The sequence below is a fragment of the Amphiura filiformis genome, chromosome 19 (genome assembly GCF_039555335.1).
Source record: "Amphiura filiformis chromosome 19, Afil_fr2py, whole genome shotgun sequence".
Taxonomy (NCBI): domain Eukaryota; kingdom Metazoa; phylum Echinodermata; class Ophiuroidea; order Amphilepidida; family Amphiuridae; genus Amphiura; species Amphiura filiformis.
In genome coordinates, this window is record NC_092646.1 from 4,846,062 (window position 1) to 4,864,554 (window position 18,493).

Below are 18,493 nucleotides of genomic sequence, written 5' to 3' on the forward strand. Positions count from 1 at the left end.
ATCCTGAAAGATGTTGATGTACACGGATTGAGCTCCATAATCAGTGATCTCTCCAACTACACTGTCTGGGAGTCCATTCCAAACATGGACTGCAAAATGGACGAAAGTTCTGCTGGTTCTTGAGACTGGCTCAGTCAGTGCATGACTTGGCATTGAGAGACTGGTGCGTGTGGCTCGTCTGATCACATAATGCTTGGGCAGCAATGCTTTCAAGTCTGGTGGGCACAAGCTGGTGTGCATCTTGTAGAGCACAGATGCAGCAGCCACCTGTTGTGTGTGATGTAAAGAGGGGATGTTAAGATCCATTCTTGCCTGCTGCTCAACAACACCAATAATCCTCAATGCTTTGCTCTGTATGAAGTCAAGGAGCTTCAGGGTGGTGGTTGAGGCACTCATCTAGCATAGTGAGGCATACTCCATAACACTACGAACCGGTTTGCTACCCTCCTTAGTGCCTTCTGGGTTGCTTTGGTACATTGTACACTCGACTTGCAGTCCCTAGTCAGTTAAACACCCAGGACTTTCTCTTCCTGTATGGCTTCCAAGTGTAAAACCATGCATTATGTAATTAACTTCTGGGTTGGTGTTTCCAAAATGCGTAGTTTTGCATTTCCCTGTGTTGAATCTAAGGAGCCGTTTTGTAGGCCATTTCTGCAGCTTCACTTTGTAGTTTTGTAACTAATCTGCTGAATGTTTGGCAAGATTGGGAAATTGAGGAGCTCGGATTGGGCTGTAGTGACATGTAACATGACGTCTGTGTCACATATGATGTCTGCTCTTTGACCACATCTTTATCTATGTGGTCTGCTAATTGTTCGTTCACTGGGTCTCATGGAAAAACAAAAAAAAAAATTACTTAATTATTCACTGAATGAGTCTTTGTTGAAGTTGAGCAAACGGTATTGTTATGGATTGCAACAACCCAAGGCCAAAAATTTCATTAATGTTCAGCAATGTTTGCTTTAAATTTTAAATTCAATACCTAAAAGATAATTCAAAATAAGCAATTTTTAACCAGCTTGGGAATACATGGTTATTGTTAGTGATATATGCCACAGCTGTTATTGAAGAAACCCTGAAAAAGGGGACTCATTTCAAAAACATCCAGTCTGTGATAACTGTTCTTGTTTGGAGGTGAAGCACTTTATATACTCAGATCATATTAATAAGTATTCATTGTATACAATTTACTTTGAACATTTAAAAATCCTTATCAATTTAGATGGGCATGGTTTGATTTCTTCATGCTTTGAGTTGTATTTATAGCTCTGTATAAAAGTTATTAACTTGAAGTACTTATACTCAGAACATGTTAAATAACAATAATAAGCATTCATTGAAAGAAGCGTGATCCCGGGCGTGGTCCGATTGTTTATGCTTTCAGTTGAATTGCTCCAGCGGTTTTAATATGAAAAGCAAAAAATTGAAAATGCACTACCTTCCTGTTGTGGTTACCGCAATTGCCACATTTTTGTTCAAGGTATCTAAAACGAAACACATGTCAAGTTTTTTCACAAAGTTTTGAGGGGTTACTAAGTGCAGGGATATTGACATTTCCTGCCCAAGTTGGGAGATGAATTCACTAGCATGTAGCCTCTGGCATGTAGCAGTAAATGGCCAAACCTTTTATGTTTATTTATTTCCCAAATATAATTAAAACACAATGTTGCTCAAAATAATTAACAGACCCAGGTAGAATCACAGTCGATCGAGATCGGTCAGGTCAAGAAATTGCTACTGGTACACGTAACCCAGTACTACCTGTCACTTAAGGGGAGTGGAGGTATATTTATGTGCTGCACCCCACCCCACCATGGTTAGATGCACATACCTCAGGGGTCATTGCAGAAATGTCCACAGCGATCCCTGGCAGATATTTTTATCTGTACAATTCTGCATCCCAGTGCAACTGCACTTTGGTGTATCTTGTACATAACGCAAGAAGAAGAAGCAGATAGTCAGAAAGACGTTTAAAAAGTAACAAAGAAACAAAAACATGGATTCTTTCAGCATTTAAATATATTTTTTATATTTATTTGTTATTTAATTACTTGTTATTCAACTTTTAAAGTGTAGATTGATTGAAATCAAAAGATATGTTATTTTAAATCATGTTTCAAATATATAATTCAAGATTTCAAATTTATGGGCTTAATTCTTTATCTATGTGGTCTGCTAATTGTTCGTTCACTGGGTCTCATGGAAGAACAGAGGAAAAATTACTTAATTATTCACTGAATGAGTCTTTGTTGAAGTTGAGCAAAGGGTATTGTTGTGGATTGCAACAACCCAAGGCCAAAAATTTCATTAATGTTCAGCAATGTTTGCTTTAAATTTTAATTCAATACCTAAAAGATAATTCAAAATAAGCAATTTTAACCAGCTTGGGAATACATGGTTATTGTTAATGATATACATGTATGCCACAGCTGTTATTGAAGAAACCTTGAAAAAGGAAACTCATTTCAAAAACATCCAGTCTGTGATAACTGTTCTTGTTTGGAGGTGAAGCACTTATATACTCAGATCATATTAATAAGTATTCATTGTATACAATTTACTTTGAACATTTAAAAACCTAATCAATTTAGATGGGCATGGTTTGATTTCTTCATGCTTTGAGTTGTATTTATAGCTCTGTATAAAAGTTATTAACTTGAAGTACTTATACTCAGAACATGTTAAATAACAATAATAAGCATTCATTGAAAGAGGCGTGATCCCGGGCGTGGTCCGATTGTTTATGCTTTCAGTTGAATTGCTCCAGCGGTTTTAATATGAAAAGCAAAAAATTGAAAATGCACTACCTTCCTGTTGTGGTTACCGCAATTGCCACATTTTTGTTCAAGGTATCTAAAACGAAACACATGTCAAGTTTTTTCACAAAGTTTTGAGGGGTTACTAAGTGCAGGGATATTGACATTTCCTGCCCAAGTTGGGAGATGAATTCACTAGCATGTAGCCTCTGGCATGTAGCAGTAAATGGCCAAACCTTTTATGTTTATTTATTTCCCAAATATAATTAAACCACATAGGCCCCAATGTTGCTCAAAATAATTAACAGACCCAGGTAGAATCACAGTCGATCGAGATCGGTCAGGTCAAGAAATTGCTACTGGTACAACGTAACCCAGTACTACCTGTCACGCAAGGGGAGGAGGTATATTTATGTGCTGCACCCCATGCACATACCTCAGGGGTCATTGCAGAAACCTCCACATAGCGATCTCTGGCAGATCATTTTTATCTGTACAATTCTGCAACCCAGTGCAACTGCACTTTTGCTGCCCACCCCACCATGGTTAGATGCACATACCTCAGGGGTCATTGCAGAAATGTCCACGTAGCGATCTCTGGCAGATATTTTTTATCTGTACAATTCTGCAACCCAGTGCAACTGCACTTTGGTGTATCTTGTACATAACGCAAGAAGAAGAAGCAGACAGTCAGAAAGACGTTTAAAAAGTAACAAAGAAACAAAACACATGGATTCTTTCAGCATTTAAATATATTTTTTATATTTATTTGTTATTAAATTACTTGTTATTCAACTTTTAAAGTGTAGATTGATTGAAATCAAAATATATGTTATTTTAAATCATGTTTCAAATATATAATTCAAGATTTCAATTTTATGGGCTTTATTCTTGCGGGTTTTGTGTAAATGAATTAAGCTTCTAGGGCAAGCTTTGTGGAATGATGCAAAATGCCTTTGTGCAAATTTGTTTTTAATGTATAGCAGCAGAACATGTATATTAACAGCACAGGTTGAATAGTATAATGGTAAACTATTTTTGGTAAGTGAATGATTAAGGTAGGAGAAGCTTTTCCAAACCACCATATTTCCTAATTTGCATATGCAAATTTGGCGTTGCTGAATGATACACACGGGAGCAGTATATTCTTCTCTAAAATGTTTTTGGCAACCTGTGTGAGTTCAGTAATCTGGGATATTAAATTTGCCACTTAATGTAAAGCTAAGATGTAAACTAACAACTATCGGTATCCATTTGAAACAAAATCATGGGCATTGTCTCTTTATGCCAGTTTTTCCAGCACAAAGTTGTGGAATTATGCAACTTGAATTGCAAATTAGAACTACTTTCCTTGAGTTGCTGAATTTTCAATGCAGTAGTTGTTGTCCTTGCCCCTATCATATACATATCTTACTTGTCACCAATGCGCTATAATTTTTGAGAAAAATGCAAAAATAGGCACAAAATCGGCCAGGGGTGTAGTACCCCCTTAATCGTAAAATTGGTAATTAAATAATGCCGACTGGAGTAAATTTTAGTTACTTATTCACATGCATAAGTTTTCCAATTTTACCAATCAAAAATATGCATATAGGGTGTATATCTGACAATGAACACCATTTCCTCAAAAAAAAAAAAATATCAGAAAATATAAACTCTCAGCTACAATTAGACCAAAATCCAATAAAAAAATGAAAGAAAAAGTTTTTAGTAGCTAGTGTGTTGGCCCTATACGATTAACACAATTTCTTCAGAATTGATTCAGTGTATTTTTCTGCATCAGGAATTCAATCATATTATTGTGGTCAATCTTGTGTATAAGTTAGGTGCTATTAGAATGGACTCATTGGAACGTTCCTAACTCTACCCTGGTCTGCCAGGGTCAAGTGAATGGTTTATGATTAAAGAACCATTCAGTGATCCCAGCTGCGCAAGTATAAAAAAAATCAAAATTGATAATAAATTGCTTAAAAGTAAAGGATAAGTCATTCAAATTGTCATTTGGTATTTTTGTAATGAAAAATTTGACAAAAAATGAAGAGACGGCAGTATTGACAAAGTTGAAGCCCCATTCAAATACATGTATATATTGACAAGAGGCCTATATAAATTACAGATTACATGTAAATCAGGGTTTTTTTATGGTTTTCATATCAAAAAAGGTCCATATTTTGGAAAGAAAGTCCACTTTTCACAAAATTGCCCCCTTGGGAAAAGTACGCTTTTTCAAAATCAGCACCCCCCCCAAAAAAAAAATCCTGCGTACGGGCCTGATCCATGTCAAGCAAGGTTTTGGCAAATAAACCTATTTGGATAGCACATCCCTATATATGTTTTCCCCAAGTGTAGGCACCCTCTAGTTCCCACCATCTTCATTGGTCATCAAGTCCGGCTGCCCGGCGCAGTACTTGGTCATTAAGTCCGACTGCCCGGCGTAGAATTTTTGTATTTTTGTCACCTAGTCATTTTGCTATGAAAAACATGACCCATTTGGACAGCAAAAACCAAGGGGGAGGGTCTTTTTGGAAATGAGGGTATGGGGATGTACGGCAGATTCGGGGTACATTTTCAGCCATTTAGACTTGGGTGGATTTTCAGCCATTTTGGTTTATTGATGGCCATAATTTCATGAAAATTTGAAAGGGTGTTTTTTCTTCAAAATTTTGTCAAAAAAGTGCAAATTTTTCCTTACACAAATTTGCAAAATTTATAAAAAATTGGTAGAATTTCTAGTCCTTTGGTTTACGGTCGGGTACTTTTTGAAGTATCAGCGGCTCATCCCTACCTAAACCAAAGTTGAGACCACCCCCGGTAGCAACATTCCTGTAAATGTAGGTCTCAAATGTGGGACTACCCACTAGATTCCAGCATCCTGATCAGGTACCCCTACATACCCTTACCTAGCCTTTGTCAGAAGCTCAGTTTGGCTTGATTTGTGAGGGGCAAGTGCTTGGTGCGAGCCAAGGGCATCTGTGCACTGCAAGTGCATAAGTGTGCGCTGCAAGCACATCGGCGCAAGAGATTCCTGACTTGTGTGAGCATGGTTCCCTGTAGCTCATTTCAGCTGATGTTATTCTCCTACACATGGCTTGGACAGGTTGGGTTAGTCTCTGAGTTTCCTGTCTGTGATACAAGACTCTTCTATACCAGTTTCAACAACATATCCTATTGTCTCGATTAATCTTACTGACTCTTGATGGAGACTTTATAAGGATCTCTCACAGATAGATTGGCAAAGTTGGAACAAGATGACAGAATATTTTGGCAGGGTGATGATGAAGGTGATATGACTCTTGGGGATGGTGTTGAGGATGGTGACTTGATTAATGATAACACAAAATCAATAATGAAACTTTAGGAACTGCATTTTATTTTGCGACAACTATCATAGTACATGCACAATAAGGTTTCGGACATTTTGAGGTTGGGCACAATACCTGAATTGAAGAAGGGCCCAATTCAATTTTTTTTACAAAAATGAGTTAAACCCAGCATTTTATTGCCTGCAAACTGTTCTTTCTTGTGTGTGAAAGATGAACCAAAATCCACTCTCTAAATAGTCTTCCACATACACTTAATCAGGTTTTCATGGAAGAAAGGCCCAACTTCATGGAGTTTGGCCCATCTTCCACAAATATTGGGTTAAAGAGGAATTTTGTTCATCCAAGAAATCTGCTTTTCACTACAATAAACTTTCTTGCTAACATATTTTCATGCTTCTACTTGTGCAATTAATGGATGATTATCAAATTTCTGTAGCTATTTATAACACATCTGCTTACGGAACTCGCACCTATAATATATTAGTGGAAGAAGGGCCCAACTTCAGCTCGTATTAAGAACTGTACATTGCCATGGAAACATATATAATTTTGAATGTATGTAATATTGTATGTTCATGTATTAAAAGTCCCTTGAAGATGAAAACATTCCGTCTATAAAACTTTTACAAATATTTAAGTTTTTTCTTAATATCTCAAAAACAGTTTTGATGAAGTTGGGCCCTTCTTCCACTTAGGTATTCAATTATATTGATTTGGTTTAGGAATTCTATTTGAAGCAAGGCTGTTAGCTGTCAATATGTACCCAAATTTAGAAAATACTGTAAAAGTAAAAAAAAATAAGCAAATTCAAAATTAGTACATTGCTATGGTACGTGCATCCCTCCTATACCTTATATGTTAGCGTTTGTATCGTTTGTCTGGGAAGATGCCGTAGAGTACGATGCCTCTATTGAATGTCATAGTGCCAGCGAGGGATTGGTTTACACGATGTCCTTCGTCTATGTCACCTCCGAGGGGACTGTGCCACTTGGTTACCCGCTAGGTGTGGGCGAGAACATAAACAGATGCACAGCGTGTTCTCTAACGTCTTGCGCGGCCCTCTTGAGCCTTTTGTAAGCTGGGCCAATGGCCATGGGGTGTCTTGTCTTGAGGAACGAGGCCCTCAACATTCGTCTTGTATCCGTTAAGTGTTCCCGACTCAGTAGTCCAGCTGCAAAGAAAGGCATATATGATGGTTATGCCAGTTTTATGAAACATTTTCTTTTGCTGATTATTGTTCTACGGGTGATGCAGAATGAATCGGAACCAACATGTACAATAAAACCAAATATGCAAGTTAGGGTAAGGGGTAGTCTTTTGCACATTTGGGACTGGAGTATGAGGCACAACTATTATCACCGTGGGATATTTAAGATAATACAGGGGTCAAAATTCAAAATTTTGTTAAATCAGGAATGTTGAGAAAGAATTTGACATCAATTTGAATGAAAATTTATTAATTTGGATTTCCTGATGTAACCTTATAAAAGAACAACTTGCAGCTGGACTATGCACCTACCTTGAAGTGGTTTTCGGGCTTACGATTGTGACTTGATCTAAACATACAAAATTTACTGTCACAAAACAAAATCCATTTGGTACAGATGTTTTCTGTTTCAATTTATGTTAAAGCCATATTATAACAATTCCGTTTTTTGCACGATTGTAATCTACTTTAGTCAATAAAGATACTCTGCAAAAATCAAGACTTTAGGTGCTGTAGTTTTGTCAAAATCCGAGATTTTGAATAAAACGATGGAACCGTGTTTTATTATTACAATGGAAATATTAGTCGAACATGTATGCACAGTACGTACACGGGCGTATGGGATACACATAAACACACCCAGAGGATTGTATCGTATTACAAACCGTGGGAGTAACATGCATGGGCGCTAGTAGTAAATTCCAATTTTCTATGCTTTACCTCACTTGTTCGGCTCAAAATCTTGTTTACATCTGGTCACAATTAACTAGAGGGTGCGATATTTGTTTGTTTGTTTTTTTGTTTGTTTGTTTAACCAGTCAGTCTGGATGAACACTGGCTTTGGTCCTGATGGGACCAGGCTATTGCTCAAACCAAGCTGTCAAGCATGAAAAGAAAAGAAAGAAGGAAAAGAGCAAGGAAAATAATGTCCATTCACAACTGTACAATTTTGCTCTTGGCATTTGGGTCTAGATGTGTGTGGGTGTGGGGGTGTAGGTGTGTGTGTCTTATATATTATATCGGGTTAGAGAACTTGAATAACCTGGTATCTGGGTCTAAACTAAGATTCCAGATGACAATCTGTGAGCTAGCTTCTGTGTCACTACATTGTCATATCAAACACTCCATATTCATTAAATATGTGAAGGATATTATTAACACTGGATCCACTCAACTTGTCTTCTTGTAACCCTTGTGAAGTCACATGATTAAAAGTATCCATTCATTCAACTAATTCAACCATTGTCTCATTTTTGGGATTTTTGCAGGTACACTGAATATCAACAAAATACAACTGCTGTTGCTGGACTCCTTCGTGTAGCAGAAATATGATAACAGAAATCATGAAGTGAAGCTGTATGACCCAACACATACCATAACTAGAAGTAGTAATAGAAGAGAGAGTCCCTCCTGAACCTCATCAGTGGATACAGCCTTTCACTATTGTAGAGAACCAATACTTCCATGCCTTTCTCAAGCTCTGGTAAACCCGCTACATGTACATCACTGTTGCCTGTTCAAAAGATGATCAAGATTGAAGAGGAGGTCAAGACAAATAACAAAAAGAAACTGAGGTAAGACATACCTAGAAAACATCGGTTTCGACATTGTTCACAAAACATCTGTTATGTTGGGTTATATATACAAAGGGTATATAAAAAGGTATGAAAAGTGTTCTTGACACCCCCTGGCGATCCCGAAAAAGGAAAAGAGAAAGGAAGAGAGAAGGGAGGAGGGAGGAGGGGTGTGGTACAAGGGGTTAGAGTATAAGTGTCTCTCACATCACCATGAGAGCGAGGGGATAAAAACTACAATAAGTTTGTAATTTGGGCCACTATATTGTTGGCCTACAATAATGTTGGCCAGGCGCGTTGAGCTGGTGTGGACAAAGAAATTTTGCGCACACTGGCTCTGTTTTTTTACCTTTATTTTTAGCTTAAATTGTCTGAAATATAAAATTTTCTGTGTACTTCACGTGCAAATGTCTCAAATAGGAATAAAATATGCTTGTCTCTGCCACTATTGATCTTAGGCCCCTAAAAGTATGCACCCTTATCTTTAAATCAAAACCTGGCTGCTTGAATACATATGCCTTCCTCATGTGGAGATTGGGGGACTCCGAATTTTGGCCTGGCTTAGGGCCCCAAAAAAGGTATATCCGGCACTGCATGTGTCAGTGTCCTCTCCTACTCTGTATTGATAGAAATGTTCTGACAAATTTTATGATTTACATTTTCCTATTTTAGACCAAAATGAACTGCATTTTGGTCCATAAACCCCAACACCCAAAAAAACCCCACAAAATACCACAATGAAAAATGCCGCGTATTCGTGAATCCAGGGTCTGCGATGACACAATCACCCTAAGTGTTATATGCTCACGGAATTGCTGCCCATGCAGTGATAACCTGTGTAGCTACCTGTCCGTAATCATGTGGTTGGAATGCGAGGGGGGGTCAAAGGTTCGAATCCCGGGGGTGCCAAGTGACTTCTTTGTTCATCTTCTCTCCTTTTTCGTATCTTTCTTTAACTTATTAAAAGTGTTAGGGTTTTAAAGTGCATTTATCTTGGTAAAGCCATTCTGTCAGTAGATCTGTGAGACGTCCCATTGGAAATTCCTTTTTTTTTTTCATCTCAAACTTAAACATGAATCTTAAAAATATTATAATTCCATCCTTTCTATATGTAAGCCTTAATCATTATGAGTGCTAGGGCAACTCCTCTCATGCCTGAAAAACCTCCTTAGCTGGATCAAAATAACGGGACAAAAGTAACTAAAGTTGTAAAACGCCTATGCATTTTCCTTTGGCACGATTTCAGCATTTAAAATTGCAATTTTTTCGCGCGTTTCATGCACATTTGTCCTGTTAATGTTCTTTTTATTAGTAGCAGATCAGTGGACGATTTGGAAATTTTGATCACTGACTCGGTGAGTCTGGTTCATCTCCAAAATTTAACATTGAAATAGCAAACTTTCGTGCACTACGCACACACTTTTTCAAATTTTCGTGTGCTTTTCCTGGTAGTAGGACAGCTTGGAAAAAAACTTGGGTTGCAGTTGTGGGGGAGAGATGTCTTCAATCCAATTAGCCAGGGTGGCAATTATGTTGCCATGCACAGGTGCCAGCAAAAGGTAAATCGGGCCATACCAGCAAAATTTATTTCTGAACACCCCTGATGTTACACTGTGTAACATGAAAGCAGCATTTAAGGTGGTTATGTTATAATGTTATCAATGTACTTAATATGTTAATATGTTATTAGTAAATCACAATCACACACAGGGACCGAGCTTGCTTAGTATTAAATACTAACTAATCTTTGCAATAGAAAAAGCAAAATTATATGATGCATTACTTCCAAATTTCCTGTAATACTTAGTTTCACTTGTCATGTCTAGTTAGATTAAAACTATTAATACACTTTGAATTATTTGAAATTACAGGTTTAATTTCCTCAGGCAGGCAATCCCAGTATTGATGAAGATGACAATCTATAAAAAGATGACAAAGATGACTGGCTTGATATGGCAGAGTATGATGCAGCAGTGAACAACACAGCATTCAACAACTGTGGCCAATGCGTGTTTTTGCTATAGCACTCTACATGCAGTTAACCAATAGATACACTAAAGGCGATCGACTTTAAGGTATACAAAAATGTTCATAGAAGATGTTGTTGTTGAAAACAAACAAGTTGTTTAATTGTGTACTCATAACTAAGCCAATGATGCATGCTCTTTACCTGTGCAATAATTATGAGCCATGGGTCGTTAAAATTGGGGGATCTTTATTAGGCAGGCTGAGAGGGGTTTCTGGCAGGCCCATAGGGGGTATAACATAACAGCCTTTGCATCTGGGCTTGAGATTGGAATTCCAATTTCCTTTCTCACAAAGTAAGGGGTAAGAGTAAAATTGTACAAAATTGTGTTTGGGAGTGGCCTTCTCTCCTTGCACTATTTTTTTTCCATTTCTTGCTTTGTTTATCAAAGCTATCTGGGCCAGCATGGTAGGTAGAAATATACTGATAAAAAGAATACATTGTTTAATATTGCTTTTTTCTTTTCAATCTTTCATTTAGGGCCTACAGGCATCTTTCCACACCTATTGCTAAGGCATCAAAATAAAGGAGTTTGCTACACACCTCAACAGTGTTCAAGAAGACTGATGACCTAAAGGAGCATGATAGTCCCACTGCTCTCTCTTTACTATAAAAATGGACAAAACCGGATGAGGTAAAAAGCATAATCATTAATTTTGCAGACCAAAAATGCTTGCAGAAATATTACTAATCTTTCTTTGATTGTATTTCAGTCAATTTGAAGATGAACAAACACAAGGGTGTGTATCTGTAAAAAGGAATCTCCTGATATGACTTTTCAGACAAAACTTTAAAATGGGAAACTTTAAATTCAAGAAATACATTTCAAGAAACTAACTTATATCATCCTCTGAAATTCCAGTCCATGAGAGTATCATCAAATGTGTACAAATACAGTTTCTTTCTCAATACCATATCAGAGTGGAATAACCTCCCATCATCTGTTCTGGAGTCTGGTAGCATTCAATACTTCAAAACTGCAATAATGTAATGTAACTTAATGTTTAATCTTTATTCACATATAAATATTTGTGTTTTCATCATAGGCCATTTTTCTTAATTTGATGTCGAAAGTGTATGCTTTAAAGTGCTGGGAGGCTTAACAGTTTATGGGGAAGTATACAAATGTGCCTTTGATTTGATATGACTTTGGTTGGGTTACATGCCTAATGTTGAACCATGTCATTCCAATAAATCTAATGAGATTTTAAAAGTTGAATGAAAAGATAAATTCAAATGGTAAAACTTTTGACAATTGCGTTTTGTCAAAAAAGAGCAGCAGGTCTTAAATGAATTTTAATGTTCTTTTCTATGTAGACTGTGGAGGTAAATGTGGAAACTTTGCAATGAGAATGGCTATTGATGGAAGCGAAGAGGAGCTAGGATTCCACCTGGAAAAGAGGTGACGCAGGAGACTTGTACCGGTGGTGGTGACAGACTTTGATTTTTCTGACGACATTGCACTGTTGTCTGAGGAAAACAACAAGAACTGCTTCACAGAGTTGAGTCTTCAGCTGCAATAGTGGGCCTGAAGATGATTGGAAGTAAAACAAAGTTCATGTCTTACAATAACAAGAGAGAAAGCATCACAAGAAATGATGGTGTAGTACTAGAGGGGTCGATGATTTCAAATACCTAGGAGATCTTCCAAAAATAAGCCACAAGATCAGTAGAAGTGAGGAGCCCGCATTAAAAATGGTTCATTGGATACCCTAGCATGGGAGGCAGAAACCTGGAAGACCCACTATAACCTATGTAGACATTCTGAATGATGACGCTTGATTGGAAGCAGCAGACTTCAGGATAGCAATGGAGAAAAAGTTTGAGGACACCACTCGAAATAAGTCAAGTAAGTAAGTTAAGGGATCTGGAATGAGCGTTTTGAGCGTTTCGAAAGTATTTCTTGTGGGACATGAGCACATCAGACATATCGAATTGCATTCTAAATACGAAGAATGTCTTTCTGATATCAAATAATTTTCTTTTTTTTTGAAATTCACGATATAATTATAAAAATTTGATATTTTTCACATTTTTGATATATAACAGTCCTCGAAGTAAATTTTATAAATGTAATGATATATTCTTAAAGTGTATGTAGCTGGGAGGAACAGCCGACGATCAATTGAAAATTTTGACCTTTCATATTGAAGAAAACAAGTTTTTTAATTGTGTATTCATAACTAAGCCAATGATGCATGTTCTTTACATGTACAATAATTATGAGCCATGGGTCGTTAAAATTGGGGATCTTTAGGCAGGCTGAGAGGGGTTTCTGGCAGGCCCATAGGGGGTATAACACCACAGCCTTTGCATGTGGGCTTGAGATTGGAATTCCAATTTCCTTTCTCACGAAGTAAGGGCTAAGAGTAAAATTGTACAAAATTGTTTTGGGGAGTGGCCTTCTCTCCTTCCTCTTGCACTATTTTTTCCCATTTCTTGCTTTGTTTATCATTAAGCTATCTGGGCCAGCATGGTAGGTATAAATATACTGATAAAAAGAATACATTGTTTAATATTGCTTTTTTCTTTTCTTTTCAATCTTTCATTTAGGGCCTACAGGCATCTTTCCACACCTATTGCTAAGGCATCAAAATAAAGGAGTTTGCTACACACCTCAACAGTGTTCAAGAAGACTGATGACCTTATTAGGAGCATGATAGTCCCACTGCTCTCTCTTTACTATATAAATGGACAAAACCGGATGAGGTAAAAAGCATAATCATTTGTCTTAAATTTTGCAGACCAAAAATGCTTGCAGAAATATTACTAATCTTTCTTTGATTGTGTTTTGATTAAAAGTATTTCAGTCAATTTGAAGATGAACAAACACAAGGGTGTGTATCTGTAAATAGGAATCTCCTGATATGACTTTCCACACAAAATTTTAAAATGGGAAACTTTAAATTCAAGAAATACATTTGAAAAGGCTTAAAAACAAAGAATTGCTTAATTTTTAGTAGTAACAATTTGTTTAGTCGTAATATATGCCTGGACATTGGATTGTATCAAAAATGAGTAGGATCTGGCTTTGACTGAGCTTTCCAAATGTTTTGGGCTAGGGTGATCAGGTCGGCATTTTATCTATGAAATCTTATAGGACTCTGGGTTTTCTATGCATCAGATGTCTAAACTAACTTCTAGACAATATCATCCCCTGAAGTTCCGGTCCATGAGAGTATCATCAAATGTGTACAAATACAGTTTCTTTCTAAATACCATATCAGAGTGGAATAACCTCCCATCATCTGTTCTAGAGTCTGGTAGCATTCAAAACTGTACTATGTAATAATATAACTCAATGTTTAATCTGTATTCACATATAAATATTTGTGTTTTCATCATAGGCCATTTTTCTTAATTAGATGCTGCTTTTGCAATTTTTATTTGTTATTTGTTTAGATTAAATTTAGATTCTCCTGACCCTTATCTTGCAGAAAGTGTATGCTTTAAAGTGCTGGGAGGCTTAACAGTTTAAGGGGAAGTATACAGATATGCCTTTGATTTGATATGACTTTGGTTGGGTTGCATGACTGATGTTGAACCATGTCATTCCAATAAATCTAATGAGATTTTTTTTGAACGAAAAGATAAATTCAAATGGTAAAACTTTTGACAATTGCTTTTTGTCAAAAATGAGCAGCAGGTCTTAAATGAATTTTAATGTTCTTTTCTATGTAGACTGTGGAGGTAAATGTGGAAACTGAGAATGGCTATTGATGGAAGCGAAGAGGAGCTAGGATTCCACCTGGAAAAGAGGTGAAGCAGGAGAGTTGTACCGGTGGTGGTGACAGACTTTGATTTTGCTGACGACATTACACTGTTGTCTGAGGAAAACAACAAGAACTGCTTCACAGAGTTGAGACTTCAGCTGCAATAGTGGGCCTGAAGATGAATGGAAGTAAAACAAAGTTCATGTCTTACAATAACAAGAGAGAAAGCATCACAACAAATGACGTGTAGTACTAGAGGGGTCGATGATTTCAAATACCTAGGCGCAAGTAACATATGACAAATGCAGACCTATATGGAGATCTTCCAAAAATAAGCCACAAGATCAGTAGAAGTGAGGAGCCCGCATCAAAAATGGTTCATTGGATACCCTAGCATGGGAGGCGGAAATCTGGAAGACCCACTATAACCTATGTAGACATTCTGAATGATGACGCTCAATTGGAAGCAGCAAGGATAGCAATGGAGAACAAAAAGTTTGAGGACACCACTCGAAATAAGTCAAGTAAGTAAGTTAAGTGGAAGATATTTCTAAAATCTTTCACAGGAGGTTTGGATTTTAAATGGAATAGCCCATTGCATGCTTTCAGAAAGTGGAGTCCACTGATCATGGTTCATGATTACACGCTTGAACCAGTCAGTGAGTGTAGAGGTTTGTTGATCATATTTGTGGCATTGTGTTCATGATTACACGCTTGAACCAGTCAGTGAGTGTAGAGGTTTGTTGATCATATTTGTGGCATTTGTGTTCATGATTACACGCTTGAACCAGTCAGTGAGTGTAGAGGTTTGTTGATCATATATGTGGCATTGTGTTCATGGACAAATAATTTGTGTAGAAAAAAATAGCAAATTGTGTGGAGCTTTTACACATAAAACACACATGAAACACACAGGAAAAAGAAAAAACATGTCAACGTAGTATATTCTTTTAACATTATGATACCTAAATCACACAATTTGTGGCAATTTTTTGAGGCATTTTGGTTGCCATTTTGAAAAAGCGCCCTCTATTTGGAGTGTCCCTACATTTGACAAGGTTGCATACAGAATCACTATTTTCACCCCTACTGTACATCCCCAACTAGTATTAAATGCACTTGTGTGCTGTTCCAACAGATCAAAGTTTCTTCATACATGTGAAGACAAACATTATTTTGGCATGATGATTCATTAATATGCAAAACTATAAGAATTAGCAAATGATTGGCATGGCTGTGACGCTTCAAAAAAGGACCGTTTTCATTAACATTTCATAGAGAATTGCATGGAAAACCTGGTGAACGAATAGCAAGTTTTGCACATAGCTTCCTCATCCATGGAGAAATATGGAGAAAGCCATGCACCTCTAGCAAACTTTGGAATGTTAACATATTTATATACTCAGTGGCAACACCACCACATAATTATATTGGAATCATCAGCCTGTCTTGTATTAAATGTACTTCTACTATGGCTACTGACAAGCTTTGTAATTTTTGCCTTGCAGCATTCTTCTACCTGGGAAATTCCATGGGTTCTGGGTCAAAGAACTGCACCAACTGCAACATTGGCATCTTTCTGTTAGGCGGTATCCATTAACCTTGATCATTTTGTTAGAATGATCTGTGGAATTCCTGGTGAGATACATGTAGTTTTTGCAACTTTTTCAATTCAGGCTTTTTAGGCTTAGAATCTACAAGATTCTTTCCTATTTTTCTTGTCAAAGTTAATCAAGGCATTATCTATGTACGAGGGGCAGTCAGTATGTTTTAAGAGTGGACTAGTGACGTCATATGTGGATTGTTTTCATGGCATTTCTCAATGATTACATAAACACTGTACCTTTGTCTTTCAAGCAACACATGTAAAAATTATATCATACACATGATTACGTAACAGCATTAGCATAAAATCAATATACTAGGGACACTGCCAAATCACTCAAAAAGGCGGGCTTTTTAAATTACAGCAAAGACACATGTTTAAAATGTCCAAGAACAGAGAAAGTACAAGGGGCATAAGGCTAGTTTTCGGCAGGAATAAACACTATGTCCTCAGTTTGCATTTGGTAAAATATGAGACTTGTCATTAAACTGTGGTGGAAATGGGAAGTCTGGAAACTTCAACAACTTTAGGGCTTGAATGGAAGCAAAATTATTCTGCAAAAATGACATTAATAAAAAAGCAGTTATTACAAATGACATTAATCTCCAAAATGAAACAGACTAAAATATAATGACTGGTCACGTGTGAGAGCTAGTACTCAGTGCGATGATAACTGGTGCAAATCAAACAATAATCTGCGCATGCGTAGGTAGGATGACCGATACAACATGGTGGAAATGCACGAAAATGGCAAAATTCCATGTAAATAGGGCCTAAAATATTACAAAATGCTATGAAAATTTTAATTTAAATATTTATATGAATTTTTATGGATGATCTCAACCTGAAATGAACAGAAAAGTTTTAAAAATAAATTTCTTATTAAAACGATGGCATCTCTCTCCGTACCACTACTTTTTGTATAAATGTAACAATGGTAGAATAACAGTTATATTCTAAACATGGATTCAAATATTTTCTAGGGAGTCTCCCGTTTTAATTTTTGGAGATTAGTCAACAGAACTGGCCAAAAAATTAAATTTCCACGCTTTTGCTATTTTTGGCAATATCAAGATTTGTATAGAAAGAAAAATCTTGTTTTTGTCAAAAATAAGACATATTTGACCATGCATTTTAAGCAAACTAAAACCTTTACAGCCCAACAAACATGGTTTAATAAACTGGTAGTTTGTGTTCTATTACTGTTCCAAAAGGCAGCATTCTCCATTCTTTAATTCGAGAAAATATAAAAAATACAACAATACCTCATTTCAGCCTCTCATTTCCCTTAACAAAAACGACTCAATTTCACCAGGTGACTCTAGACCATTGATTTTATGCTAATGCTGTTACGTAATCATGTGTGTGATATAATTTTTGCATGTGTTGTTTGAAAGACAAAGGTACAGTGTTTATGTAATCATTGAGAAATGCTGTGAAAACAATCTAAATATGACGTCACAAGTCCACTCTTAAAACATACTGACTGCCCCTCGTATTAGGCCATATATTCCATTCAATATCCACACTACCCCTGTGGAAGATTTTGGAAATATCTACCACAAGGGGGTTATGAATTTCAAATGCCAGAAACATGTACATTAGCAGCTCTATTTGAAACTCATCCTCCTTCAGTGGAAGATTAAGGTTAAATCTTTCTCAGAGGGTGTATGAAATCCAAATGGAGCTGCTGCTGAATGTGTTCATGCCATTTGAAATTGATATCCCCTGTGGAAGATATTTGCAAATTCTAACAGGGGTGGTGTGGATTTGGGTTACTCCTTCATGTAATTATACACGAAATTAGGGTTAGGGTTAGTTTAGGATTAGGGTTTGGGTTAGGATTAGGGTTAGGATTAGTTTACGAAATAATTACATGAAGGATCGACCTGGATTTGGATAAAGGTTGCTTTCCAAGTGACTAACATGCAAACTATACCTAATACATAGTACATGCATAAACTTGCTTAATATATTCAGTTTAGCGTTGATGGAGTAAAATATATCAATTCTAAATCATTCCATCCAAACTAAAATCAGAACACTGAATACATTTTTAATTTGTTGAAATATCCAACAAATCAGTTAATGAGGCAAGTGATAATTTATAAATTAAAGTGAAACACAATGTCTTCCCCAGTCCCTTCAAATTCAATAAATGAAAAACAAAACCCACAAGAATCATGCAGTTGTTTTTCAAATCCAAGCAATATTTTAAAATTACTTTGTATTATTCAATACATAAGAAAAACATTTGTAAATAAAGCGAAAAAATGCAGTAATGCATC

At 36.6% G+C, this 18,493-nt stretch overlaps 1 long non-coding RNA gene across 3 annotated transcripts in view; it reads left to right on the forward strand.

The window, feature by feature from the left end:
- Positions 1-18,493, forward strand: part of LOC140140851 (uncharacterized) — a 76,096-nt gene that overhangs the window by 55,873 nt on the left and 1,730 nt on the right. Inside the window, exons 4-10 of one of the 3 annotated variants that reach the window (XR_011857315.1) lie at positions 8,555-8,860; positions 10,732-10,935; positions 11,367-11,520; positions 12,204-12,735; positions 13,440-13,595; positions 14,568-15,123; positions 16,108-16,237. This is a non-coding gene — a long non-coding RNA (uncharacterized lncRNA). Of the gene's footprint in view, positions 1-8,554; positions 8,861-10,731; positions 10,936-11,366; positions 11,521-12,203; positions 12,736-13,439; positions 13,596-14,323; positions 14,391-14,567; positions 15,124-16,107; positions 16,238-18,493 lie in introns of those variants that run through there. The other 2 variants (XR_011857317.1, XR_011857316.1) reach the window with 2 other exon arrangements.